Here is a 27,121-nt window from a genome sequence, read left to right as displayed (position 1 = left end):
CTCCTTCTCTCTGTTCTCTCGCGTGCTCTTCCTGCCCCCACCCTTCTGTCCATCTCCTGCTTATTTTCAGTAACCTAATCGGAAAGCCTTCGATGTGGAAGAAAAGGTTCTTCATCTGCCTCATACATTTTGCACGAAAACAAAAAGTAAAATACACTGCAAAACCCTGGCACTGTCCTGAGTCTTTGCCATTGGTGGGGTCATTGCCTGTGAACTGGTGAAGTTGGGAGGTTGGAGTGGAGGTGGTGGTTGGATGCTTGTTAGCAAGGTTTGGAGCCCCTTTTCTGAGCCACCCCATATCACAGCCCCAAGTTATTTGGATCCCTTTTGGGGCAACTGCTTGGCCCCCAACTGCTTTTTGAAAAAAATGAATTGGCTGCATTTAGCAAAGTAGAGTTAGTGTTTTTAATAGCCTGAAAAATGATATCCAGATGCTCGACACAAAGGAGGGGGGCCCTTCTCTCTAATTTTGAGCCTGCCACAGTGATCCTCGGCCTGGTCCCTCCCATCTGGATAGTTGCCCTATGCTCTCTGGGGGTCTACCTTGGGAGACCGCCCAGGAGCTCCAACTGGCCCCAAACCCAAGGAAAAAAGGCAAACCATCTGGAATGCATCATCCAGATCAACTCCACACAGCCCAGGCACCCTGACAGCTTCTTGGGACGGTTGGCGGCTTGGATTTAATCCATCAAGCTCTCCAGTCAGAGGCCTCCAGACCTCTCTTTGTATCCTTCCAGAATTTAGATTCCACAGAGGCACAATTAGACCTGCTAGTCACTTCCAAGTTTGGCTTTCTCAGGAAAAGGACCAAGGTGTGTTCTGAGTGACTCATTCCAGCTGCTCTTGGACTAAGAATAAATGAAGGGAAGGGAATGGTTTCAGCAAGAACCTTTTCCTTGCCTCCCTTTTCATTCCCACTGCCACATCCTGACAGTCTACTGCAGCCCTGATGGTTGACACTTACTTGGAGGGGAGAAGGAAAAGCTGTCCCATTCTAGGATGTTTGAGGGACACTTTAAAATGGCAACCTGACTTCCCACACCATCTTCTCACCAGGCAAGGTATGCTTGGGAGAAACAAAAGAATCAACTCTACAGAGGAGGGAGCCACTAGAAAAGAGGTTTGGAACCATCCTTAAATCAAATTGTAAAAAAAAACAAAACAGAATGAAGTGTTTTAAAATTTTTTTCCCTAAAACTGTAAACCCCCATCAACTATCAATGCATTTATTGCATTTTCCTGCCAAGGCAGTAAGCCAAGGATTACTAAATTTGCATAGGCTAAATATGTTCCCTACCATCTTGTCTCTACTTCTGATTTGTTTCTTCACAGACAAGAAAAAGGTAATTTCACCCAAACCCCTGACCATGGGAACGCAGATTCCAGGTTAATTGGATCCAAATTTAAGAGACTCTAGAGTGTCTGATATCAGTCAGGCTAGCTCTCTCAAATGGTGAGAGTGGAATGACAATGAATCCCAGAATAACCCAGCACAGTCATCTAAGAGTTGCCTTCAAAGCCTCTGGTGTGTTTGGCAAACAGGGGCTACGTTTCCTGTCCCTGCCTAAGTCTACCTGGCAGTTGCTTCTGTATCAAGCACTTCTCCCTGCTTCTCCCAGACCCACATTTAGCTTCTGCTCACCCCGCTAGCAGGGGTTGACCAACTGGAACTAGCAGTTTCCAGCCTATAATCGAGGTCCAACACTCGTAGCTACATAAATCTCAGCAGAGATGAGTGGAGCAGACCATGTTTCTCTATGTTGTCCTGTTGTCTCACTCCTCATGTCTCCATCACAAAAGCTATAGAGGTGTATCTAGATTTGGAGTAGAGAAGAGATCCTCTTGCCTGACAGCGGACAAATTAAAATTCGACAGCAGAATCCCTCTGGTCATGTCACATAGGGAATCTCTTATTGGCTCCTTTCCCCCTAGATTCCAGCATCTTTCTATGTCACTCAAACTACTCCAGACTTCTCCAGGGTCCTCTCTTTTGTATTCTTTCCTTCATCTCCAGTATCTACCAACTCCTTATGCAAAATAACCGAGCCAATTCTTTGTCTCCTATAAGACCATGTCTTTGGAGTGCATCACTTCCAAATGAAAAGAGGCCTGTAAGGTACCATTGTGGATGGGTCAATGTATCCCTTCCCCATGGTGGGGAAAACCCACTCGAAGCACTTGTCCTCTTTAGGACATCCTTGTGGTGGGTCTCACTGGGCAAACCAAGGAATGTGGCTGGGGTTATATGGGGTTGGGGAACTGATCCAAGGGAGAAACTGGCCTATGATAGGTAGACAAGCATCATCCCAAGGCTTGATGAAAATCTCAGCTTTGACTTATATCAGGTCAAACCTGGGATTTCCAATCTGGCAGGGAGAGCACAGACCCTGGGGATTCAGAAGATAATTAGTGCTCAGAAGACCTCTGAATAGACAAACACCATGTAGGAGGCTGGCCCATGGGCTGCAGGACTCAACCACAGGGTTCGGGTATAGGCCAACACTCCAGTCTAGGAAGGGGACCAACAGAAGGATAGTCCCCCAGTCAGAGTGAGTCATTCAGTGGTCATTCAGAGTGAGCTCCAGCCTCAGAAGGGAACTTAGTTGCTAAGCAGAATAAAGGGCTTAAATGTCAGATACTAAGGTCAAAGCTCTGGTGAACGTGGGAAGATGTAGAAAGAGCTATTCCTCAGGGCCAATATGCACGATCAGTGGTCACCAGAGGCCTCAGATCTTAGCTCAGTTACCCGTGAGGATATGAGGGGAGTGAGCAGGCGCCCTGGCTGTGGGAATAGGACCTGGCTGTCAGTCCCACTGGATGGTGCAGCAAGTGGGCTGGTCTGGTCTGGTCTATTTATGTCCTGAGCCAGCAGAGCCAGTGATGTTGGGTTTTGGAGGACAGCAGAAGTCAATGTGGACACGGGTTATCTTCAGCCATGAAGGATAACATGTTTATCGTTGCAATGGCACCTCCCTGGCACTCTGACCACGCACCAGCTTGAAGCAGTGGGAAAGCACCAGATTAGAGGTCAGGTATCTCTGTTCTCGTCCGGCTTTAGCTAACAATCAGTTATGGGCCCTTAAACATGTAGTTTTAATTCTTGAGCTTCAGTTTCCTCATCGGTGATCTGGACATTGGACTAAATTAGTGGTTTTCAAAGTGTGGTCCTCAGACTGGCAGCATTAGCGTCACTTAGCAGCTTGTGAGAACTACAAATTCTCAGGCCCCACCCAGAGTCAGACACTAGGTCAAGACCTAGTAGTCAGCCCTTTAACAAGCCTGCAGGTGATCCTGATGCACAACAAAGTTTGAGATGCCCGGGGCTAAATAATTTCTAAATCCCTGCATGTTCAAATGCCTTTGGATCTGTTAGGAGAGATGAAATCAATCTCTCTTCTTCTCTCTGTCTCTCTCTCTCTCTCTCACACACACACACATGCACACACAAAACACAAGCCACATATAACTTGGACAATAAAATACCAGTCTTCAGATTTTGTAGTTAAAAGCCCTGTGAGCAGGTCTTCACTACATGTTCCAGAAACCCAGCCTACATCATTTTTCTCCCCAGCCTGTCACTAAAATCAGAGCCTACCTCTGAAATGGAGACATCAGTGTTTCAGTCAGCAGGTGGCAAATTGGACAATAAATTCTTGTCTCGTCTACCTCCTGCCCAATTAGCCAGAGATAAGATAGGAAGATTTAGTCTTTTCTACAGGCAAGGTCACAGCCTGGAGCCCTAATAGAAGCCAGTTTCCAGCCTGGCTCTCCTGAGGCTCCTGCAGCGGATTGGCTAAGAGGCAGGTGGATCTGCCTGGTAGCAGGGATTTAATAGGCAAAGCAGTGCAGGAAGGAGAACCAACAGGGAAGAATAGCTGTGCTAAGCCTGTTGCCTTCTAGTTAAAAAAATTTATAGATCTATTTATAACCTGTCTTGCTCCACAAAGGATTTGAGGCGCTGCCTTCTTGCTGAAAAAATCCTTGATGCCGTGGACATCTCTGCCTGGAGCAGAGAGTCCAGTCTTACTCGTACAGCCTCTGTGAAGGATACAATGGCTGCTCCAGGCAGCCTGTTCTAGAGTACCCCCTCTTCCTGCTCATCCCCTTCCTTCTACCTGCTTCCTCAGAGAAAACATAGTCACCACGATCCTGTTGCTTTTTGTTTTTAAACTGCATAACTTGACACCTGGCTTTACAATTTCCCATTTAGGTCAAATAAACAAGACCCACTAGAAAACATTTGAAAGCCTGGTTTGAGGAGTGGTTGTGGACAGTCTATACATAGAATTCTTCAACTTCCCTCAGTGATCTATTCCTCAGGGGAAAACACCAACACAAAAAGCATCAGCTGGATACATACTCTGAGTTGATTTAGATTGGAGTAGGTGAGATTTAAATAAATTACTACATGGAGTAAGTAAGATTTAAATAAATTACTACATGGAGTAAGTGCCTGGAAGAGAGATAGGCCCCTAGTAAATAAGAGTGGTGTCTAAACAAACAAATACAAATATCAGTAAATGGACATGGATTCATACCAGAAGTATCTATGTTCTTTTTGGAAGAAAACGGACTGGTGCTATGGGTTCAGCTACGTTTGTCTCTTGTGATATTAATTGATGCCTACGAGTCTGAATCCCCAATTCTGGCTTCTTTTCCAATTTCTATTTATCTCCTTAGCCTAGAACAGTATTCAACAATTAAGTCACTCCTAGTTTTCCTTTTTTTTTCAGAATAAGTAATTCCAGTTCTTCAGTGTGTGCATGCTTGCAAAGTCGCTTCAGTCATGTCCACCTCTGTGCAACGCTATGGACTGTAGCCCACCAGGCTCCTCTGTCCATGGGATTCTCCTGGCAAGAATACTGGAGTGGGTTGCCATGCCCTCCTCCACAGGCTCTCCCGGCCCAGGGATTGAACCCATGTCTCCTGCACTGGCAGACGGATTCTTCACCACTGTGCCACCTGGAACACCTGTGCCACAGTTCTTCAAAAAACCTCCCCAAACGTGGAGGTTTAGTACCTTTATGATATCCCTGGGCCACCGGGTTAATAAAAATAAGCAGAGATAGCCTCATATCACTTTTCGACATTGGCTGAGCTTTCCCATGCTAGGTGGTACTCTGGCTCCAGAGGCCTTGGTTTCTGGATTTCAGATATGCTGTGGTGATTGGTATCACCTTTCATCACCTACTCTGCCTCAAGTGGTCCTCACTGGTGTACATGTGGATACCCCCCCACTCCTGCTTCTACCCATGACAAGTCCTTTCAGGAACTTGACAAACCATTTAAAACTCTATACAGGGAAGAGCCAAGAGCAAAGAATAGATAAGATACTTCTAAAAAAGTAAAGAGACTTACTCTACTAGATATCAAGTCTTATTATTAAGCTTATAGAAATTAAAACTGTTACTGGTATGGGGATATATTACTAGACTAATGTAATAGAAGAATGAACCCAGAAACAGACCCCCACACATATAAATACATGACTGAGAAAGCACTAAAGATAGGAAAGGGAGATGAGGGGTCTCTTCAGTAAGTGAGACTGGAAAATTAGTTTCCTTTATCATAAGGAAAAAAAGAAACTTGATCCCTACTATGTACAAAAATGGATTTCTGATAGAATAAAAATTTAAATGTAAAAGGCACAATTTAAAAGACCTTTAAAAAGAACTACAAAATAAGTTTAGAAACTCAGCATTGGAAAGAGTATCTCAAATAAGTCACAAAAGGCATAAACCATTAAGGAAATGAATAGTACATTTATCCTACATTGCATTTTTAAATTCCTATTAATCAGAATTCACCTTAAAGAGAGCAAAAAGATAAGTCACAGTCTGGGAAAGTATTTGCAACATATATAACAGGTAAAGCATTACTGCCTGTAATATAAGGAAGATATCAATGAATCAAGAAGAAAGAGAAACTCCTCAATAGAAAAATGGACAAAAATCATAAGCAGGCATTCACAGAAAAGGAAAGACAAATGGCTAATGAACAAGTAAAAAGATGCTACAATGAGATACCCATTTCATACCCAACAATGAACAAAAAGTTTAAAGTCCAACAACAACAAATGCTGGAAAGACTGTGGAGCAAGCAAAACTCCTTATTAGTGTGAATGTACTGGTACAGGTACCGGAAAATAATTTGGTATTTCCTGCTTAGGGTCAAGACTGGCATACCCTACCATCCAGTAATTCTACATGCAGGTAGGTACCGTAAACATTCTGTATCTATGTTTATATCTATGCCTATACCTATATCCATATCCACATTCATGGATATCTGTGTTCTAAACCCAGAGGCATGTACAAGAATGTTTTGTGCCACAGGTTCAGAATAACCAACCCAAATATCCACCAACCCTAAGCGAACAGGTCAATTTTGATGTGTTCCTTTCAATGCAGTATTATATAGCAAATGAACAATAGCTCCACACCTCATTATGGATGGCTCTCCCAAACTACAGTAAGAAAAGCAAGACCAAGAAAAATACACTGTGTCGCTTCATTTGTGTAAAGACAAAGCCCAGAAAAACTAAAAATATACTGTTCAGGGACACAGGTATGTACTCTCACGTCAGTCGGAGCTCTGGCAAGAAAGAAATGGCATACACCAGCAGGGTGGCTGGGAAACTTTTTAAAGGGACTCTTTACAGAAAACATGAGTTGGTTTCAGGTATGCATTCTTAATAAGGGGGCCATATTATCCCCAAGGGGGCAAAGAAGTATTATTCTTTTCATGTGTAAAGCAGAGAAATGTATAGTACATAAACAGATACATAGTATGTCCGTGGTATTAAAATTTCATGGTGGGGAAGAAGATTGGGGAAAAAATCTGAAAAGGCTACTTGGTGGTTGAGGTGGATGGTGAAAATGGGAAAAAAAAATATTTGACAAACACTAGGTTTGGGTAACCACAAAGATGGTATAGTGCCCTGGGGCTAGCAAAACAGTCCAGAAGCTTTACCACCCCTAAGTCTGAAGAAGCTGGTGGGGGCAGGGGAAGGACAGGGGGAATAGCTGCATGGAAGGCTGCCTATCTTTGGTAGAGGAATGCAACTGATTTATTACAGTGGGTGACCCAGCAGGGAAGGGCAGGGGGCTAACACCCTGGCCTCATTCTCCTCATCCTCTGATCTCCTGCCAGCACTTCACTTTAGCCAAACCGATCAGGAAGCCAGGGATCAAGGGAGCCTCCCAGGGCAGTCAATACAGGGCAGCTTCAGGGGACACCAGGAATGATGAAGCCGGGAGAATGGATCTGGAGGGGCAAGTGGCAATGCCACAGCAACCACATGTGGTAAAATTATACGGCACAAAGGAACCTCTGGAACACATGTCAGGATTGTGGTTACCTCCAGCGCTGGGAACAGAGGGGAAGATGGAACTTCAATCATATTGGTAATATATTATTACTTAAGTTGAGTGGTGGGTGCATAAGGACTTACTTTTCTTAAACAATACATGTTTTATTATTTCTATTTATTTGCACAAACAATCCATTTCATATTCTATTTTCAAAAAGTTAACATGATAGAAACTTGGATCAGTTCAGTTCAGTTACTAAGTCGTGTCTGACTCTTTGTGACCCCATGAATTGCAGTACGCCAGGCCTCCCTGTCCATCACCATCTCCCGGAGTTCACTCAGACTCATGTCCATCGAGTCAGTGATGCCATCCAGCCATCTCATCCTCTGTCATCCCCTTCTCCTCCTACCCAAAATCCCTCCCAGCATCAGGGTCTTTCCCAGTGAGTCAACGCTTCCCATGAGGTGGCCAAACTACTGGAGTTTCAGCTTTACCATCAGTCCTTCCAAAGAACACCCACGGCTGATCTCTTTTAGAATGGACTGGTTGGATTTCCTTGCAGTCCAAGGGACTCTCAAGAGTCTTTTCCAACACCACAGTTCAAAAGCATCAATTCATCGGTGCTCAGCTTTCTTCACAGTCCAACTCTCACATCCATACATGACCACTGGAAAAACCATAGCCTTGACTAGATGGACCTTTGTTGGCAAAGTAATGTCTCTGCTTTTGAATATGCTATCTAGGTTGGTCATAACTTTCCTTCCAAGGAGTAAGCGTCTTTTAATTTCATGACTGAAATCACCATCTGCAGTGATTTTGGAGCCCCAAAAAATAAAGTCTGACACTGTTTCCACTGTTTCCCTATCTATTTCCCATGAAGTGATGGGACCGGATGCCATGATCTTAGTTTTCTGAATGTTGAGCTTTAAGCCAACTTTTCCACTCTCCTCTTTCACTTTCATCAAGAGGCTTTTAAAGTTCCTCTTCACTTTCTGCCATAAGGGTGGTGTCATCTGCATATCTGAGGTTATTGATATTTCTCCCGGCAATCTTGATTCCAGCTTCTGCTTCTTCCACACCAGCGTTTCTCATGATGTACTCTGCATGCAAATTAAATAAGCAGGGTGACAAGATACAGCCTTGACATACTCCTTTTTCTATTTGGAACCAGTCTGTTGTTCCATGTCCAGTTCTAATTGTTGCTTCCTGACCTGCACACAGGTTTCTCAAGAGGGAGGTCAGGTGGTCTGGTATTCCCATCTCTTTCAGGATATTCCACAGTTTATTGTGATCCACACAGTCAAAGGCTTTGGCATAGTCAATAAAGCAGAAATAGATGTTTTTCTGGAACTCTCTTGCTTTTTCAATGATCCAGTGGATGTTGGCAATTTGATGTCTGGTTCCTCTGCCTTTTCTAAAAGCAGCTTGAAGATCTGGAAGTTCATGGTTCACGTACTGTTGTAGACTGGGTAGCAGAATTTTGAGCATTACTTTACTAGCATGTGAAATGAATGCAATTGTGCAGTAGTTTGAGCATTCTTTGGCATTGCCTTTCTTTGGGATTGGAGTGAAAACTGACCTTTTCCAGTCCTATGGCCACTGCTGAGTTTTCCAAATTTGCTGGTATATTGAGTACAGCACTTTCACAGCATCATTTTTCAGGATTTGAAATAGCTCAACTGGAATTCCATCACCTCCACTAGCTTTGTTCGCAGTGATGCTTTCTAAGGCCCACTTGACTTCACATTCTAGGATGTCTGGCTCTAGGTGAGTGATCATGAAGATCTTTTTTGTACAGTTCTGTGTATTCTTGGCACCTCTTCTTAATATCTTCTGCTTCTGTTAGGTCCATACCATTTCTGTCCTTTATCAAGCCCATCTTTGCATGAAATGTTCCCTTGGTATCTCTAATTTTCCTGAAGAGATCTCTAGTCTTTCCCATTCTGTTGTTTTCCTCTACTTTTTTGCATTGATCACTGAGGAAGGCTTTCTTATCTTTTCTTACTATTCTTTGGAACTCTGCATTCAGATGCTTATATCTTTCATTTTCTCCTTTGCTTTTCGCTTCTCTTCTTTTCACAGCTATTAGTAAGGCCTCCTCAGACAGCCATTTTGTTTTTTTGCATCCATGGGGATGGTCTTGATCCCTGTCTCCTGTACAATGTCACGAACCTCATTCCATAGTTCATCAGGCACTCTATCTATCAGATCTAGTCCCTGAAATCTATTTCTCACTTCCACTGTATAATCATAAGGGTTTTGAGTTAGGTCATACCTGAATGGTCTAGTGCTTTTCCCCCCTTTCTTCAATTTAAGTCTGAGTTTGGCAATAAGGAGTTCATGATCTGAGCCACAGTCTGCTCCAGGTCTTGTTTTTGATGATTGTATAGAGCTTCTCCATCTTCGGCTGCAAAGAATATAATCAATCTGATTTTGGTGTTGACCATCTGGTGATGTCCATGTGTAGAGTCCTCTCTTGTGTTGTTGGAAGAGGGTGTTTGCTATGACCAGTGCATTCTCTTGGCAAAACTCTATTAGCCTTTGCCCTGCTTGATTCCGTACTCCAAGGCCAAATTTGCCTGTTACTGCAGGTGTTTCTTGACTTCCTACTTTGTGGGTGCAGTAAAATGAAAAGAAATAGCCACTGGACCTGGAGATGGAAATGGAAGTTTAGAATCTAGGTTTTACTGCTAACTAGCTGTTTGAGATTAAGCAAATAGGTTAGTTTCCTTGATGAACCCTGTTAAAGGCTGAGAACCTTTAAGGTGGGAACCGCCGTCCCCAGCCCCACCTTTTCCCAAGGATGTTCAGATTAAATGAAATTAGTATGTAAAATCATGTGATACACTTATTGGTGCATAATAAATAGTTTTTCTTCTTTCCTATTCTATGTATCCAATTCTATGTCCCATTGTTTACTTGCTTACAAGTTCCTGTGTCCCAGCAACCCCATCTCCTCCCTGACCCCCAAATCTGGCCTTGCATCCAGACCTGGGTTCATGCTCTGTGTCCTTCCCCAGCCTGATCCTTTCTCCTGTCAATCAGCCTGGCTCTAGTCTCACCCCCAAGCCCCACCCCTCCCAGTAACTCCTCCCTTTCCCCTCCAGTGTAGTGCCTCCTTCAGTTCAGTTCAGTTCAGTCACTCAGTCGTGCCCAACTCTTTGCGACCCCATGAATCGCAGCACACCAGGCCTCCCTATCCATCACCAACTCCTGGAGTTCACCCAAACTCATGTCCATCAAGTTGGTGATGCCATCCACCCATCTCATCCTCTGTCGTCCCATTCTGTCCCCAGTCCCTCCCAGCATCAGAGTCTTTTCCAGTGAGTCAACTCTTCGCATGAGGTGGCCAAAGTATTGGAGTTTCAGCTTTAGCATCAGTCCTTCCAATGAACACCCAGGACTGATATCCTTTAGAATGGACTGGTTGGACCTCCTTGCAGTCCAAGGGACTCTCAAGAGTTTTCTCCAACACCACAGTTCAAAAGCATCAGTTCTTTGGCAAAGATAGCTTGATAAAGGACAGAAATGGTATGGACCTAACAGAAGCAGAAGATATTAAGAAGAGGTGCCAAGAATACACAGAAAAACTCTACAAAAAAGAGCTTCACGACCCAGATAATCATGATGGTGTGATCACTCACCTAGAGCCAGACATCCTGGAATGTGAAGTCAAGTGGGCCTTAGAAAGCATCACTGTGAACAAAGCTAGTGGAGGTGATGGAATTCCAGTTGAGCTATTTCAAATCCTGAAGGATGATGCTGTGAAAATGCTGCACTCAATATGCCAGCAAATTTGGAAAACTCAGCAGTGGCCATAGGACTGGAAAAGGTCAGTTTTCACTCCAATCCCAAAGAAAGGCAATGCCAAAGAATGCTCAAACTACCTCACAATTGCATTCATCTCACATGCTAGTAAAGTAATGTTCAAAATTCTGCAAGCCAGGCTACAGCAGTACGTGAACCGTGAACTTCCAGATGTTCAAGCTGCTTTTAGAAAAGGCAGAGGAACCAGAGATAAATTGCCAACATCTGCTGGATCATTGAAAAAGCAAGAGAGTTCCAGAAAAACATCTATTTCTGCTTTATTGACTATGCCAAAGCCTTTGACTGTGTGGATCACAATAAACTGTGGAAAATTCTGAAAGAGGTGGAAATACCAGACCACCTGACCTGCCTTTTGAGAAACCTGTGTGCAGGTCAGGAAGCAACAGTTAGAACTGGACATGGAACAACAGTGCGCCTTTAGTCTCTTACAAATTGTAGATGCTAATTTTAAAAAGGGAGGGAATTAGGATATTATTATTCATTATTAATTATATTAGGATATCATTATTCATCAAATGAAATTGGGACTATTGTTAATCAGTTACTTGAAAACTTTGGTTAGAGCAGGTAAGACAATGAAGCACACAAGCCTTAAGCATCTTAAAAGAAACAAAGTGTTAGTTGCTAAGTTGTATACAACTCTCTGCGACCCCATGGACTGTAGCCCGCCAGGCTCCTATGTCTATGGAATTCTCCAGGCAAGAACACTGGAGTGGGTTGTCCTTCCCTTCTCCAGGGGATCTTCCCTACCCAGGGATCGAACCAGCATCTGTTACATCTCCTGCATTCCCAGGCAGGTTCTTTACCACTAGCGCCACCTGGGGAGCCTTATTTTAACTTAAAACTTACAAGTAGAGGGGTATTTGCCAGTCTTTTGGTGAGAAGACTAGGCTTTTCCTCTGAGCCCAAGTTCCTCATCACCTTTCTTGCATCTGCCAGCATCTCTAAGGTGGAGCAAGAGCCCAGTCACTTGAAAAGCCCAAGGTCGCAGAGCTTGCAGCAGACCTGACACCAGAATGACTCTGTACTCCTCAGCACAGTGCCGAGTGGAGCAGCGTCCTATAAATTTAGTTGAAGTGCACAGAGCAGCTTGGATGGGTGCCTGAGGAGGGCTGGGAGGGGAACAAAGAGGCTGATCTGTGAGCCGCAGGCGGGTGCCAAAGACAACTTGACTTAAATTATGACACTGCCTCTGGTGGCCATCCCTGGATCAAGTGCTGGGCACAGCTACGCACACCCTCACACACAAAGCTTCAACTGGCATCTGTCTCTCTTACAGCCAAGTGCTCATTTTGGGATTTACTGATTTTTTGGTGTATGCATTGCAGGGTAAATACAGGAGGCTGGGTAGGAGAGAGGAACATGGATGGTGAGGAAGGTAGACTTTGGCTTCCCTGGCATTTTTAGGCCCTTTTTTGTCCAGTCTGTGCTCCAAGGTTAGAATCTAGTCCACAGCTATTTAAAAGCCTTGACTTGGCCCTGGAATGCTGGCAAGCTCCAGTGGAATTAGAGTTCATAAGTACAATTTCCTAGGGCTGTTGATGCTTCATGTGAGAGGCTTAGCAAACTCCAAGAAGACAGTTGGTATGCATACATGCATATAAATACACGTGTGTATGTGTGTCCATGTACGTGCATATATATGTGTGGATGTGTGCTCCCTTCCCCACCGAGACCAAGTGAGTACAAATTGCACAGGGAACCAGGGAGTGCCTTTGCAGTTCAGAGCTCCTAGAATTTCAAGGTGCATGTGCTGCTGTAGACTATACTTTTTCTCATAAATATTATCTTATTGTCCCTACCTGGGCAGTGCTCTCCCAGGGGACAGGGGAGGCCATGCAAGTCCAACCTGTTTGTCTTGGCTAGGCCTGCCCTGGGATAAAGCATGGTGGCCACCGGCTCTTCCCTTGGTGCAGGTGGCCAGCTGTGGGGGAGCACCTGAGCTGCAGATGGAGCAGGGGCAAGGTGAAGGCACACTGGCTGCAGTGGCTGTGGAGGAGTGGTGAGGTGGAAACCCAGGCGATGCAGAACCCCTTCCGCACTCACCATGTGTTTTCATTCTCCTGCCTATTTGAGGGCCTGGTTTAAGAGAGTTATAGCACAGCTCTGCCAGTGCTGTCCAGCCGAGGAGGATGTGAATTCCTGATTTACTCCTGATAAGTACTAATCTGTTATTTCCTATCAGTACAATTTAAGTTATTGAGAGATTCGGGCTGGGCAAGAGGAAGTCCTTTGAGAACAAGAGTGATTAGAGACTGGGTCAGAAGCTCTTAGATGGTAGATCATTCTGGAATAGCTTCTTGACATAGATATTCGAACTATAGCCCAGAAAGGTTCACTGACTTGTCCCAGGTCACACAGCCCATTGGATTGGATGGAATGCTTCATGAAGTCTTTTTTTATTTTTTAGGACTGAATTGTTCAGAATGTTCTCATTAATTTTTACACTAAATAAAGAACAAAGTAGCAACTGGCTTCTCCGTTTACTAGCTGTGATACTTGTGCTACAATATACCTTCTGTTTCCTCCTCTGTAAAGTGGAATAAACAATACCTCCCAAGATCAATGTGAGGAAGAGAAAGTTAATGCATGTGAGGCCTCTCTCTCAAGCACTCAAAGGGCTCAACAAATGCTAGTTCCTCATTCCTTCTCTCATCTTCATTTTCTCCTCCCTGCCTTTTGAAATCACAATAAACAAAAATATTTCCACACCTTATTTCATAGACAGGCTCACCTCAAATCTGAGAGGGTATGACAAAAACTGGTTAGAACTGATTAGATCCAAGATGGAGGAAGTCTCGACTTAGCAGACCTTGAGCCTCATTATACACTCATTATAATATATTAGCCTATGCTAAATAACACACCCACAAGCTCCAGAATAATTCTGAGACCAACCATAAAAGGCCAAAAGTGGGTCGTGCCCCAATTCCTGGAAATCCCCACCCCTTCTCCAAGACAGTTAGAATATTCTTCCCACTGGTTAGCCTATAAAATTACCCGGCCCATAGAAACTAACCACCCCCACGGCTGCTCTCACTTTCCCAGGGGCCCCCATGCCCTGGGGCTGCCTCTTGCCTTCTGAGCCGGTCCACACTCTGTCAGTGGAGTGTGTATCTTGCTGGATAAATCTGCTTTCACTTTACCATGGCTCACTCTTGAGTTCTTTCCTGCACAAAGCCGAGGACCCTCACTTGGCAGCCCATCCCAGGTACTCACCCGAGACCTGGGACATGACCATCCTCTCCAGCTCCACTTTCCTGCAACACCTTGAGCTGAAATGCAGACCTGAATGCATGATGTGGGTGGTCCATCCTTCAAGCCCAATTCGTCTCTTCTTGAAAGCTTCATTAGAGGAAATCTAGAGGCACATGATGATCTTAGCTGTGTCTCCCTGGGCAACATTAATTTGTACAATTCAATTGCCTTTGACCACCTGGGTTCCCAGGTGCTCCTTTCCTCCCCCAAAAATCATTGTGAGGGAATCTCCCCACTGTTGTACCCCACCCACTCTGCTATGTGGTGGCTCCCTTCTGCAACTTCCTACCCACAGTTCAAGAGCCCAGAAACCAAGGATGATGTGTCAGGCACCAACCATCATCTGACTCATCCACACAGACAAGGGGTCCAGAGGCATTGGCTCCAGGCAGGGTGTAGCATCCACACAAGGGGGAGAAATGGAATCTCCAGCCCTGGACGCCAAAGATTTGAAGAGAGCAACATCCAGACGAGAAATGGAAATGCAAACCTGGTCCCATCCAATGTAGTCATTTATTCAAAAGGGCTTTGGAGAGATGGAGAATCCATTTGCAGGCAAAGCAGTGCAACTAGGAAGAAGTCCCTGAGCCTGAGAGCACAGCTTCACCCACATTGTAAGAGGTGGGAGAAGAAGAAGAAGAAAGGGACCATGGGTTGACTGGATAAGCAATGTCCATTCAAGGCTTACTGCTCTGGTCACTCAGCCCAGAGAAGAAGACTCTTGTTCTCTCCATGCTGCTAATTACAATTCTTACTAGGTTTACGAAATGAAATTTAATGCCCTCTCTGATGAAGGACCTGAGTGAATTTCTAGGACCCTGCCAAGAGTCTACAGCTATTTGTAAGTAACCTTGCCACATCTCTGATAAGCAGTACTCCTCTCACCCGGCCAGTCCCCTCTGCCTTCAAGTTCCCCCCTGCTTGGGACAGACAGTCCTGTGTCTTCCCTGGAATCAGGGGAGCAAATAAAAAATCGAACAGGTGAAGAAGAGAGGAGTGAATTCTATGAGCCAAAGATGAGAGTCTAAATGGATGAAGCCAGAGAGATAATGCCAAGATAACTGGCTTCACACTGGCAAGCAAGTCATGGTAGAAATCTGGAGTGTGGGCTGGAGCCCTGCCCCAGAGGCCCCAAAAGGCAGCATGTTCAGGCCTCCCTGGCCAGTCCAGCTCAGGCCCTCTAGGGGGCTTCTCCAGGTACCTCAGCTCACCTATCTGGGGCTTTCAAGAACTTCTTCCCAGAACCGAGGACTTGTTTACTGTTCCTCTTCTGGGAAAGGAAAGCCTAGGGCTTTGGGACCAATCATCAATCCTTAGACATCTTCTTTGCCATTTCTCCCCGAAGAGATGGGAGAATTGTCTTTCATGTAAATAAGATCTTTAATTGTGCCCTCCTTTTCCTAAACTCAGGGCTTTTTATGTATCCTGCCTCACCCCAGACTTCTACTTACTCATTTAGCCATTATCCTAAACTGCCAGTTATATTTTTTGATAATTACAACACATGGGTTTTGTCACTCCAATTAAGTAGTACATACTTTGTGATTCAATATGGAGAGCCTACTATGGTCTAGACCCTTTGCTAAGGGCTTTACAGACTATCTCAGCTAATCTGCATAACAACCCAATGAAGTAGGCATCATAATTTATTATCCCCATTTTTCTGGGGCAAGTAGGGGAACAGAGATGTCAACAAACCAGCCAAACATTCTTGCTCCAGTGTGAGTTGAGCAAGTTAAATAACTTCTCTGTGCTTCACCTCAGTCTCTGTAAAGTGGGATGAATAACAGTACCAACCTGCTAAGACTTCTATGAGGTTTAAAGGAGCTGAATGTCTAAGTGCTCAGAAGTGTGCCTGGTCCATAAGTGTTGGTGAACTAACAAACGACCCTCTGGCAGAGCGCAGACGCCAGGCGGTTTGATTTCAGAGCACATATCGCTAACCATGATCCACTTCCTTGCTGATCGTGGCCCATTTTGTTTCTTCTGGAAATTTTCACAGGGCTATTGATTTCCACTTTACGAAGATGGGCAGACTGAGCTACAGACGTGATCAGAACGGGGTGACACATGCGTTTCTCTTCCTGAGAATTCCATTGTGACAGTTCGTGTGTTTTTATGGGCTACGCACTGCTCTGCTGACTTGGCTAGTTATGGTTTGTCAGTGTGTTTAAAAAAAAGTAAACTGGAGCAATCTCCGCCATTAGGAAAGAAAGTCTCCCCATCAATGTTCCTATGATCTTGTGATTTAACACCAAGAGCAAAATTTCAATGGGTCAAAAAATGGCAGGCTTGTGTGGTGTGTAGGGTGACCATCCATTCTGGTTTGCCCAGGATTAAGAGGTTTTCTCTAACACAGGACTTTCAGCGTTACAACTGGGACATTTCTTAGCAAACCATTTTGATTTGGTCACCCGAGAAATGGGCCAGACTGGGACAGTCTGAAAGTTAGGCCATGAAAGTTAGGCTGGGGCAGTTATTGAAGCCTGGGGTCCAATGCAGGGCTTGCCCATAGACCACGGCAGACAAGGTGAGACAAAGAGTGACTCAGGTCCCTCAGTAAGAGGCTCTTCACACATGACCCACCAAGCTATTATTTTGTTTTCCTTTCACATTTTCACTCTTCCTAAACACTTCTCATAATGATTTCCTTTTAGGGGAAGGCAAGCAGCAGAATAAAGAGATCTGGCCTTGGCTTTAGGGAGACCCTGTAAGTAGAAGAAAGATTATGGACTTTGGAGGCAGAGATCAGGGTGTGACTCCTGTCTCTGTGTCGTTTTAGACCTTTGTGTGAGTGAGTTAACCTCTCTGAATTTTGTCATAAAAGGATAATATAAGAAGATCAGTGATGATGTATGTAAAGTGATTTGCACAGGGTGGACTGATAGAGGCTAAATGACTGATGAAAGAGGCCATAGCTCAAGGTTGGAGCTCCCAATGGACTGGTCCTGATCTAAAACGGGAACTGAGGTCTCCAGAGAGATGCTGCTGGGTGTCTGATTCATGCCTGATGTCGCTTGGCCAACTTCTTCTCTTCTTACTTTCAACGTCACTTCCCTAAGGATGCCTTACTACAGACTCATACTTCTTATAAGAAGGATGCTATACTTTTTCATACGACTTTTTGTAATTTGAATTCAAATTTACTTGGAATCTTAAAAATATAATCAACTAGTGACTATAACAAAAAGAAGCAGACTCACAGATTAAAAAAAAACACAAAAACTAGTGATTACCAGTAGTGAGAGGCAAGAGGAAAGGGGATTAAGAGGTACAAACTGTCCTGTATAAAATAACCTACAAGAATATATTACACAATCTGGGCCATATAGCCAATATTTTATAATAACTACAAATGGAAGACAGCCTTTAAAAATTATGCATCACTATAGTGTACACTTGTGGAGAAGGCGATGGCACCCCACTCCAGTACTCTTGCCTGGAAAATCTCATGGATGGCGGAGCCTGGTGGGCTGCCGTCTATGGGGTCGCACAGAGTTGGACACGACTGAAGTGACTTAGCAGCAGCATAGTGTACACTTGTAACTTATATAAGATTACACATCAACTATACTTCAATCAAAAATAGTAAAAATTTAAAAGACAAAAATAAAAACCAAAATGTACTTGACAAATTATTTACTTTCTGTCTTTTCCATCTGACCACGAATGCCCTTAAGGCAGGGACCATGTCTGTCTTTTTCACTGTTTTAGATTTAGCAGACAAATGCTCGGCATTCAGTAAATGCTGTTGAATGAAATGAAAGGATGAATCAAATGACCATCAACTGTACTGCTGCTGCTGCTGCTACGTTGCTTCAGTCGTGTCCGACTCTGTGCGACCCCAGAGACTGCAGCCCACCAGGCTCCCCCGTCCCTGGGATTCTCCAAGCAAGAACACTGGAGTGGGTTGCCATTTCCTTCTCCAATGCATGAAAGTGAAAAGTGAACGTGAAGTCACTCAGCCGTGTCCGACCCTCAGTGACCCCATGGACTGCAGCCCACCAGGCTTCTCCGTCCATGGGAGTTTCCAGGCAAGAGTACTGGAGTGGGGTGCCATTGCCTTCTCCCTCATCTGTACTAGAAGACATAATTTTGTGAGGGAACTTAGTCGGCAGTGAGCCACTAGATGGAGCTACTACTCTGCATGAAAACTATCCGACACACTTGCGGGAGACATGAGGCTCTGAACCCTGGATTGTCGGCCCCCGAGCCTGTGCTCTTTCCAGGGGTTTTACTTGGGTAGTCTAATGCAGCCAGTGGGGATGCTTCCTGCTGTGACAGTCTCCCCACTCTTTCCCCAACCTTTTTTCCCCTCACGGCTTGCTGTTGTTTTATCACATACCCAAGTAGAACTCTCCACACAACCACTGGTTTCTAAAACACCAACTTAGAAAGGGGAAATGAGAGGCAGAATAGACTCAGTGTCTCTTAGACCACACACTTGATTTAAGCCCTGGGCTCACTCATGAGCTAGGTGTAGCATTCTGAGAAAGTGGCGAATGATCTTCAATGTATCGATCAGTCATCAGTAGTTCTTCACCCAGCATCTATGTTGTATACACAGGGCTGAGCAAACACAGACAGGTTTATAATCTAGTAGGGAATACAAGACATGCCTATATAGGACATAACACACTGTAGTACCTAAGAGCTTGTGGATGATACATATAATAAGTGTACTAGGAATTCAGAGGCAGAAAGATTCCTATGACTGAGGGTAGTTGTAGATCTGAAAAAGTCAGGGTCGACCTCCACAGAAAACACATTTAAAGATATGGGCACCAAGTAAACTTGTCCCTTTCTTCTAGAGGTGTGGACTAAGGACCAGTTGCTTTAACATCACTGAGAGCTTCTTAGAAGTGTAGAACTGTGGGCTTCGTCTTGGACCTGCTGAACCAGAATCTGCATTTTAACAGGATCTCCAGATGATTTCAGACTTTTGCGGACTAAGTATCAGTATTCACATGTCCCTTTAAAATGAAATAGTACTCTATCTAAAATGCTCCTCAATTTTACTGTTCAGTTTAACTTTAGATTTTTATTTGTTTTAAAAATTAATTTTTATTGGCACAGGGTGGACTTTACAATGTGTTGCTTTACAATGTGTTAGTTTCTGCTGCCACTGCTGCTAAGTCACTGCAGTCGTGTCCAACTCTGTGCAACCCCATAGACGGCAGCCCACAGGCTCCCCCGTCCCTGGGATTCTGCAGGCAAGAACATTGGAGTGGGTTGCCATTTCCTTCTCCAATGCATGAAAGTGAAAAGTGAAAGTGAAGTCACTCAGTCGTGTCCGACTCTTCGTGACCCCAAGGACTGCAGCCCACCAGGCTCCTCCATCCATGGGATTTTCTAAGCAAGAATACTGGAGTGGGGTGCCATTGCCTTCTCCGGTTGGAGAAACTAGGCTTTGCACATTCCTAAAGGATGTTTTCTGAATCACTGAAGTGTATGACTTCCCTGATGGTACAGAGGATAAGAGTCCGCCTGCTAATGCAAGGGACTCGGGTTCGATCCCTGGTCCAGTAAGATCCCATATGCCTCAGGGCAACTAAACCATGCTTGATAACTACTGAGCCTGCATGCCCTAGAGCCCGTGCTCCACCAAGAGAAGCCATCACAATGAAAAGCCCATACACCTCAACTAGAGTAGCCCCCGCCCACTGTAATTAGAGAAAGCAGACACTCAGCATTGAAGACCCAGTGTAGCCAAAAATAAACAAATAAATAAAACTTGAAAATAAACAAAAGAAGTTTATTTTATTCTTACTATACCTGTTCCATATAATTTGGGTACATTCTAATTCTTTTCTACCCTATGTATGATAGAACCGTAACACTGGATCATCTCCTCAGGTCACACCCTGCCTCTCCACACTATGTCTTCCCCTAGTACCTTTGATGACCCAAGATATACCATGAAAGTAGAGCCAATAACTGGGGGAAATGCTCTCTCCTAATAGTAACTTCTCTGACCCAACTTCAGTTTCAGTTCAGTTCAGTCGCTCAGTCGTGTCCGACTCTTTGTGACCCCATGAATCGCAGCACGCCAGGCCTCCCTGTCCATCACCATCTCCCGGAGTTCACTCAGACTCACGTCCATCGAGTCTGTGATGCCATCCAGCCATTTCATCCTCTGTCGTCCCCTTATCCTCCTGCCCCCAACCCCTCCCAGCATCAGACTCTTTTCCAATGAGTCAACTCTTCGCATCAGGTGGCCAAAGTACTGGAGCTTCACCTTTAGCATCATTCCTTCCAAAGAAATCCCAGGGTTGATCTCTTTCAGAATGGACTGGTTGGATCTCCTTGCAGTCCAAGGGACCCTCAAGAGTCTTCTCCAGCACCACAGTTCAAATGCATCAATTCTTCGGCACTCAGCCTTCTTCACAGTCCAATTCTCACATCTATACATGAACACAGGAAAAACCATAGCCTTGACTAGACGGACCTTAGTCAGCAAAGTAATGTCTCTGCTTTTGAATATACTATCTAGATTGGTCTCTGACCCAATAATATCAAGTCAAATGATCTGATTAAGTGTGAAGCTGACATTTTAACACTGAAAAAATTTTTTTGCTTAAACTTGTGTGATATTAGCTCTCCTCATGAGCTGGATAAATGAAAATTGGTGGAATATGAAATCTGTGATAACTCTGGAGAAAGTTAAGATGCTAGCATATCCATAATATTTGCTTTCACCTCTCAGTAAGAAGTGATGGTGGCCTTATGTCTAACGGTGGTCCCATTTCTCTTATCCACTCATGGAAGTTGGGTGAGTCCATTCAGAAGGCAGCATGGTAAAAGGAAAAGAGCACTAGAAAACTTGAGGAAACAAGGGATCAGGTCTGAGACATGTTAGCTGCATATCTTCACTTCTCTGAGTGTCAGTTCCTCATCTATCAACATGGGATGTGAGCTAGACACTTGCTAAGGTCCTTCCCTGGCTTAGCATTGTATAAGCCTAGTTAAGTAGGAGTTAGAGCATGGTGGTCATTCATTAAAACCAGATTATATACTCCCAAATAGAAACAGCCCATACTGTCTTCACTTACAGATAGAAAAGTCGAGAAGGTTGGTTACCATAGCAATTTACCTTCATGGAGTCATTTACTGATTTCATTCTGTGAAGTGACAGTATCATGAACCAGCACCTGTACAACTCCCAAATGTTTCCTTTGCTTCCATTCTCGAAGAGGCAACAGTGCCAAGAGTAGTCCTTATCTGGAGAAGCAATCAGAGTTCTCAAGCTGCCTTTCGGTCTGCTAGAACAGAAGGTGCTGACAGGGGTGGGAGTGAAGGCAGGCTTCCTTTCAGTTTACTAATTCTGTAGCCGCCCTTCACAAACTCCAGCAAATATTTTGCGATGTTGCAAGGTGTTACGAGAAGTGAAAAGCAAGCTGTGATTCAGCTGGTATGAAGACTTTGCAAACAAAAAAGAGTGATCTGTTTTGCAACAAACTATTATTTCTGCCAGAGTCCACAGACTGGAATACTAAAAGAGGTATTCCTGCAAGACATCACCATCACACATATTGGAGTTGGCAAGTAAGACTAATTTCAAATGAATTGGCCCAGCGGGTTCCCACTTGTGGACCTCAGACCCCTGGGAGCGGTGGAGTTACCTGAGGGAATCTGCAAACCCACATGCATGTTCCGTCTGTAGACTAAGTGAAAAATGTGCACATCCATATGGATTCCTTCTCAAATATGCATAAATGTTTTTATGATGAGTGAAATTATCTTACAATGTTGCTGAATATATCTTAGCTTTTTGTTATGTATTTTCTTAATAGGTGGATAGTAAAAAAAAGTGGAGTTAATATCATGCTTGAATTTAAGCAAAAACATTTTTTTCAATGTTGACACGCAGTCTTTATACTTGGATCATTTGACTTTGTTATTGGGTCAGGGAATTTGGACACTTTACATTAGGAGAGAACCTTTCCCTCCAGTTATTGGCTCTACTCTCACGACATATGTTGGATAGTACACTCACCATTTGGTTTCTAGAAACTTAAAACCTAAGGAGACATTTTAATGGCTACTTGAACACAGCTGCTCTGTGGGAAATGTCACCCCTAAATATAAGGTATGAGCAGTGGATACATGTGTTAATCTACACATTTGTGTAAGAAATAGAACCTAAATTTTATTCTAGTCTTCCATTTCTTGGCATCCTCAGTAACTTAATCTCAGTGAATTTGTAGATTTCAACCTCCCTTTCCCCTGATTGTGTCTAGTTCCTAGGAGGGGTTTATGAGGTGTCAAGGTATCTGGTGGGGGAGGGGGAGTGGAGGGAGTGCTGAATCTGCTCCCCAAGGTTGTTCTACCACATACGCTGGTATTTACTGAGACATCCATTACCCTAGTTGCATGACCCCTTCAGGTTCAGAACCACCCTCCATTTCTCTGGCATCCTCTCAGGCACAAGGAGAGAAGCTGTATGTCTCACTGGGGCATGAAAAATTCTACCAGCCTACCTAAAGGCCCTTCAGCAGGGAGCGACCATGCACCTAGTTCTTCTCTGAGGCCTCGAAAGCTTCCCAGGGCTCTCCTGAGAGTCTAAGAAACATTTTCTCTATTCCCAGACCCCATACAAGCATCTAGGATTGTGCCTCCTTTCCAGGGTGACCCTGCAGAGTAGTGCACAGGACCTGGAAACGTGGTATTTTCTCAGGAATTCATCTCCCACCCCCCAGGGATAAAGAACTCTTTTCTGTGCTTATTATCGTTTCCTCCAAATATTTTGTCTACGGTGCAAGTTTTTTTCTTCTTTAGCCTAAGTGCAACTTTTGAAACCAAAAGCCATTTTCTCTGACACTCATTTCTCTACTTCTAGCTATCACATCTCTCCTCTGGGTAAGAAGCACAAACTAGGCTAGTTGCCTGAGTGAGGGGAAGAAAGAAGGCAGTTAAACACAGGGAAAGGGATAGGCTGTACCATTCTACCACATATATAAATTAATACAGATTTCACGGGTCCAGGGCCTGCAAGAGAGGAAACCAGCCCCAAATGAAATCAGACACTGAGCAAAGAGTGAACTATTAGAGAATAATTAAAATAAGACTCCCAGCAGTGGTGCAGTTTTTCTAAGGCTCTTCATGTTTTCTGCAGTGTTTGCATCCAAGACTAAATGACTTTTAGATATGATGCTGAATAAAAAGGATCTTTTCTAGGGATGAGGTGAAAGTTGAAAGCTCCCTCTGTGGAATATGAAGGCTCTCCAACCAGTCAGGCTGGATGTTGGGAGAGAAAGGGTAAGGATGGGAAGAGAGGGGAGGTGCTGTACACTGCTGTACACTTGTGGCTCTCCTCTCAGGCTCTCCCTGGAACTTCCTTGCCCCTAGGGCTGTTGGAAAGGCAACTGGCACTAACTCTGATATTCCTGCCCTAGGTAGATCTGAAGTGTGTTTGTTCAGTTTGTTCATTCTTTCATAACCACTGAATTCCTATGCTATGTTCTGGAGAACAAGCAACCCTGTTTAGGTCTTGGTGAATTTATTTAGGGGTCTTGTTGAACAGAAAAGGCATGGTCACTGTATTTCAAGACCTTACAATTCATTTGGGGAGGGAGTGGAACCCATGGAAAGGACAGGAGAAGGAGTGATGTCAATATCATGATGGGAAAATGCAGGCTGTAGTGAAACACTGCGGCAAGCCTGGAGGGGTCAGAGAAGGCTTCTGGGGAAGAAGAAGGAACAGGTAGAACTTGAGAGAAGCAGCACCAGGGCTTTGGGGGCAGGGCAAACTTGGGGGCTCTGAAACAGCCCGAATTTCCAGTAGCCATACCTTTCAAATTTGATGATTATGAACACATATTTTTCTCATTCAAAAGGCTCTTGTTAACTGCAAGCCTAAGCCAGAATGTTCCATTTCCCTGTTTCTCAACTTGTGCTAAATCAAGAGCCTAGGGGCGAAATGGGTGGGAGTGAGAGTGGGGCAGTTCCTTCACCATGCAACAGCCACAAACTCTCCCCCTGGCCTCTTGGAGACAGAATGGCAGTTGACTTAAAAGATGCTATATTTCAGGGACTTCCCTGGTGGCCCAGTGGCTAAGACTCCGTGCTCCCAATACAGAGGTCCAGGTTCCACCCCTTGTCAGGGAACTAGATCCCACATGCTGCAACTAACAGCTAACATGCCTCATCTAAAGATTCCACGTGCTGCAACTAAGATCCGGGGCAGCCAAATAAATAAAAATAAGAAATTGTTTTAAAGAAAAATTTTAAAAGATCCTATATTTCAAGAGAAGAAGAATTTGTTGGCAAAACCAATAGACACCAGAGAACTTTTGTAAGCAATGTTATTTTTATCATTAAACTCTTGGCCAAAGCTCATGTGTTCCAAATGGGCTATCTTAGCTGAGTATGCTCACCTGAGTTTGAGGAGAGAGTCTTGAAAATAGAGGTTTGTTGAAAACAATCCACAAAGCAAAGTAACACTTATTTTATAGATGAAGGATTGTGTGAGAAGGCAGGATCTCTGGCCCACTAAATCATGAAGTAGGATGATGTTTCTCCAGCTGTGCGAAACTTAATATCCTGTTTGGGGAACGTCAATGACATCACCTGAAGGCCAACTCAGTGATGTGGAAACAAATCAAAGGACTGCATTTGGCAAGAGACCCCAACGTTTCAGATCACACAGGAAACAATGATGTACTATTACTCTTGAGTGCATGTAGCAAGAAAATAAAATCCTAGGGTAAATAATGGGAACTAAAGACATTTGCATTAAACTGTAAACAGTCATCTAGATTGAATTACTTAACAGTGTAATCCATCAGTGTAGAATAACATGAGCTTTAGCTTAGGCCAGGAAGATAACCCTGAGAGATGTCTGAATGACTTCTGGCCAAATGTGGCCCATAAGGTGATTAAGGAATTACGAAACAATAAAAGTAGCAGCATGGGAAAACATTGTAACACTACTGTGCAGCCACTAACCTTTTATATCTACTCAAGATTTTTCCCCAAATGCTGATCATTTCTAGAATTATCTAGAAAAAGAGTCAGCAAAATTTTTCTTGAAGAGTCAGGTAGTAAATATTTTAGCTTTGAAACTCTGCTGTTGTACAAGAAAGCAACAACAGACAATCTATTAATGAATAGTCATAACTGTGTTCCAATAAAAATGTATATACAAAAACAGGCAACTAGACTGTGGGTCTCCAGTGGTCTTGCCTTGAAAATCCCATGGACAGAGGAGCCTGGTAGGCTGCGGTCCATGGGGTGGCGAAGAGTCGGACACGACTGAGTGACTTCACTTTCACTTTTCAGTTTCATCCACTGGAGAAGGAAATGGCAACCCATTCCAGCGTTCTTGCCTGGAAAATCCCAGGGACGGGGGAGCCTGGTGGGCTGCCATCTCTGGGGTCGCACAGAGTCAGACATGACTGAAGCGACTTAGCAGCAGTCTGTGGGTCACAGTTTGGGTCATAGTTTGCTGACTCTTGAACAACTATATAGATGTAGAAAAATTGCAAGCTCATTTGAAAGAATTACGAGCTTCCTGGAGCACCTCAGCAGACCAGTTTCTGTGGGGCTGAGATGAGGGTGTATTGGTCCATTTGTCAGCAAACTGCCCTTTTTCTACAAACATTACATAAGCAAACCTGAATGAGGTGCTGTCACGAGGCTAGCTGGCCTGCAGGCAGCAGACCTGGTGCTAGATTTAGAGTTGTTAGTCTGAAGTGCAAACTACTTACACAGAAGGAATAAGCACTCTAAGCCAATCCCATAGTCTTTTCACATTTCCACCACTCACGGTAGCTTTGTAAGGTAGCTTGGGGATTCTGTAGCTGACCTGACCAACTTCAAAAGGTAAAACTGTCCACCAAAAAGTTTCATTTCTGTTCTAATTCAGATTCATTAAAACAACTCTTTTGTCTGGGTGAGTCAATGTGCCTGCCATATTTGCAGTTGCTGTTGAATGGACAGCACAACCCATCCCCTATCACTACTGGCCACTGAGGCTCAGGCATGTGTAACGTGTGCCCTGAACTGAAATGTAGAGCTGGGCCCTAATTCTCTTTCAGTAGTTTGAACTGAAACACTAGAGGGAAGAAATAGTTGGTGGTAGAGATGAAGCAAGAAAGGTCACGTGACCTTGGGAATTAGAACGGCCCTTTGTAGGCCTTGTGCCAGATGTGTTCACTATAAAAGCAGAAGTGAAAAAGAGAAAGCGTTTCTGTTCCAGAGGACTGGCTGTTCTTCAGGAATCTTTATATTCCAGCACAACCACTCTGTGAATTTATAATAGCCTCTCTTTCCCTTTTCTTGACTTGTCTTGATTGGGCCTTTTCTCAGTAAATCACGTGGTGTTCAACCAGGCACACTTCTTGCCACAAATGACATTTTACTTGGTGTTTCAGATCTACCACGCATGAATGAAAGGTTCTATACGTTCGACTATGATCTAACTTCTATACCTGCTGGAGGTAACAATCAAATTTTCCCTGACAATGACTTTTAAACCTATCCTTTCCATTCCCATGCTTCCCAGTATGGCCTAGTTTATCACTCTATCTGAATTTCAGCCACAGTCCTGGAAGGCTCCTCTGCCTCTACTCATTCCCTATTCTTGTCCATATGTTGTCAGAGCTCTGAGATTAATACCAACAAAATCTACTTTCATCAAATCACTTCTCAGATAAAAAGTCCATAATGCTTTCTGACTGCCTCCTGAATTCAATATGATATCAACAAGCCAGTCTTTTAGG

General features: G+C 44.1%; 1 long non-coding RNA gene across 1 annotated transcript in view; it reads left to right on the top strand.

Annotated features, from left to right (window-relative positions):
• Positions 1 to 4,838, top strand: part of LOC106502611 — a 34,002-nt gene extending 29,164 nt beyond the window's left edge. The window contains exon 3 of the long non-coding RNA XR_001918789.1: positions 4,734 to 4,838. This is a non-coding gene — a long non-coding RNA (uncharacterized LOC106502611). The remainder of the gene's footprint in view (positions 1 to 4,733) is intronic.

This window comes from Capra hircus, chromosome 11, assembly GCF_001704415.2.
Source record: "Capra hircus breed San Clemente chromosome 11, ASM170441v1, whole genome shotgun sequence".
Taxonomy (NCBI): Eukaryota; Metazoa; Chordata; class Mammalia; order Artiodactyla; family Bovidae; genus Capra; species Capra hircus.
This window is presented reverse-complemented; position numbering and strand designations above follow the sequence as displayed.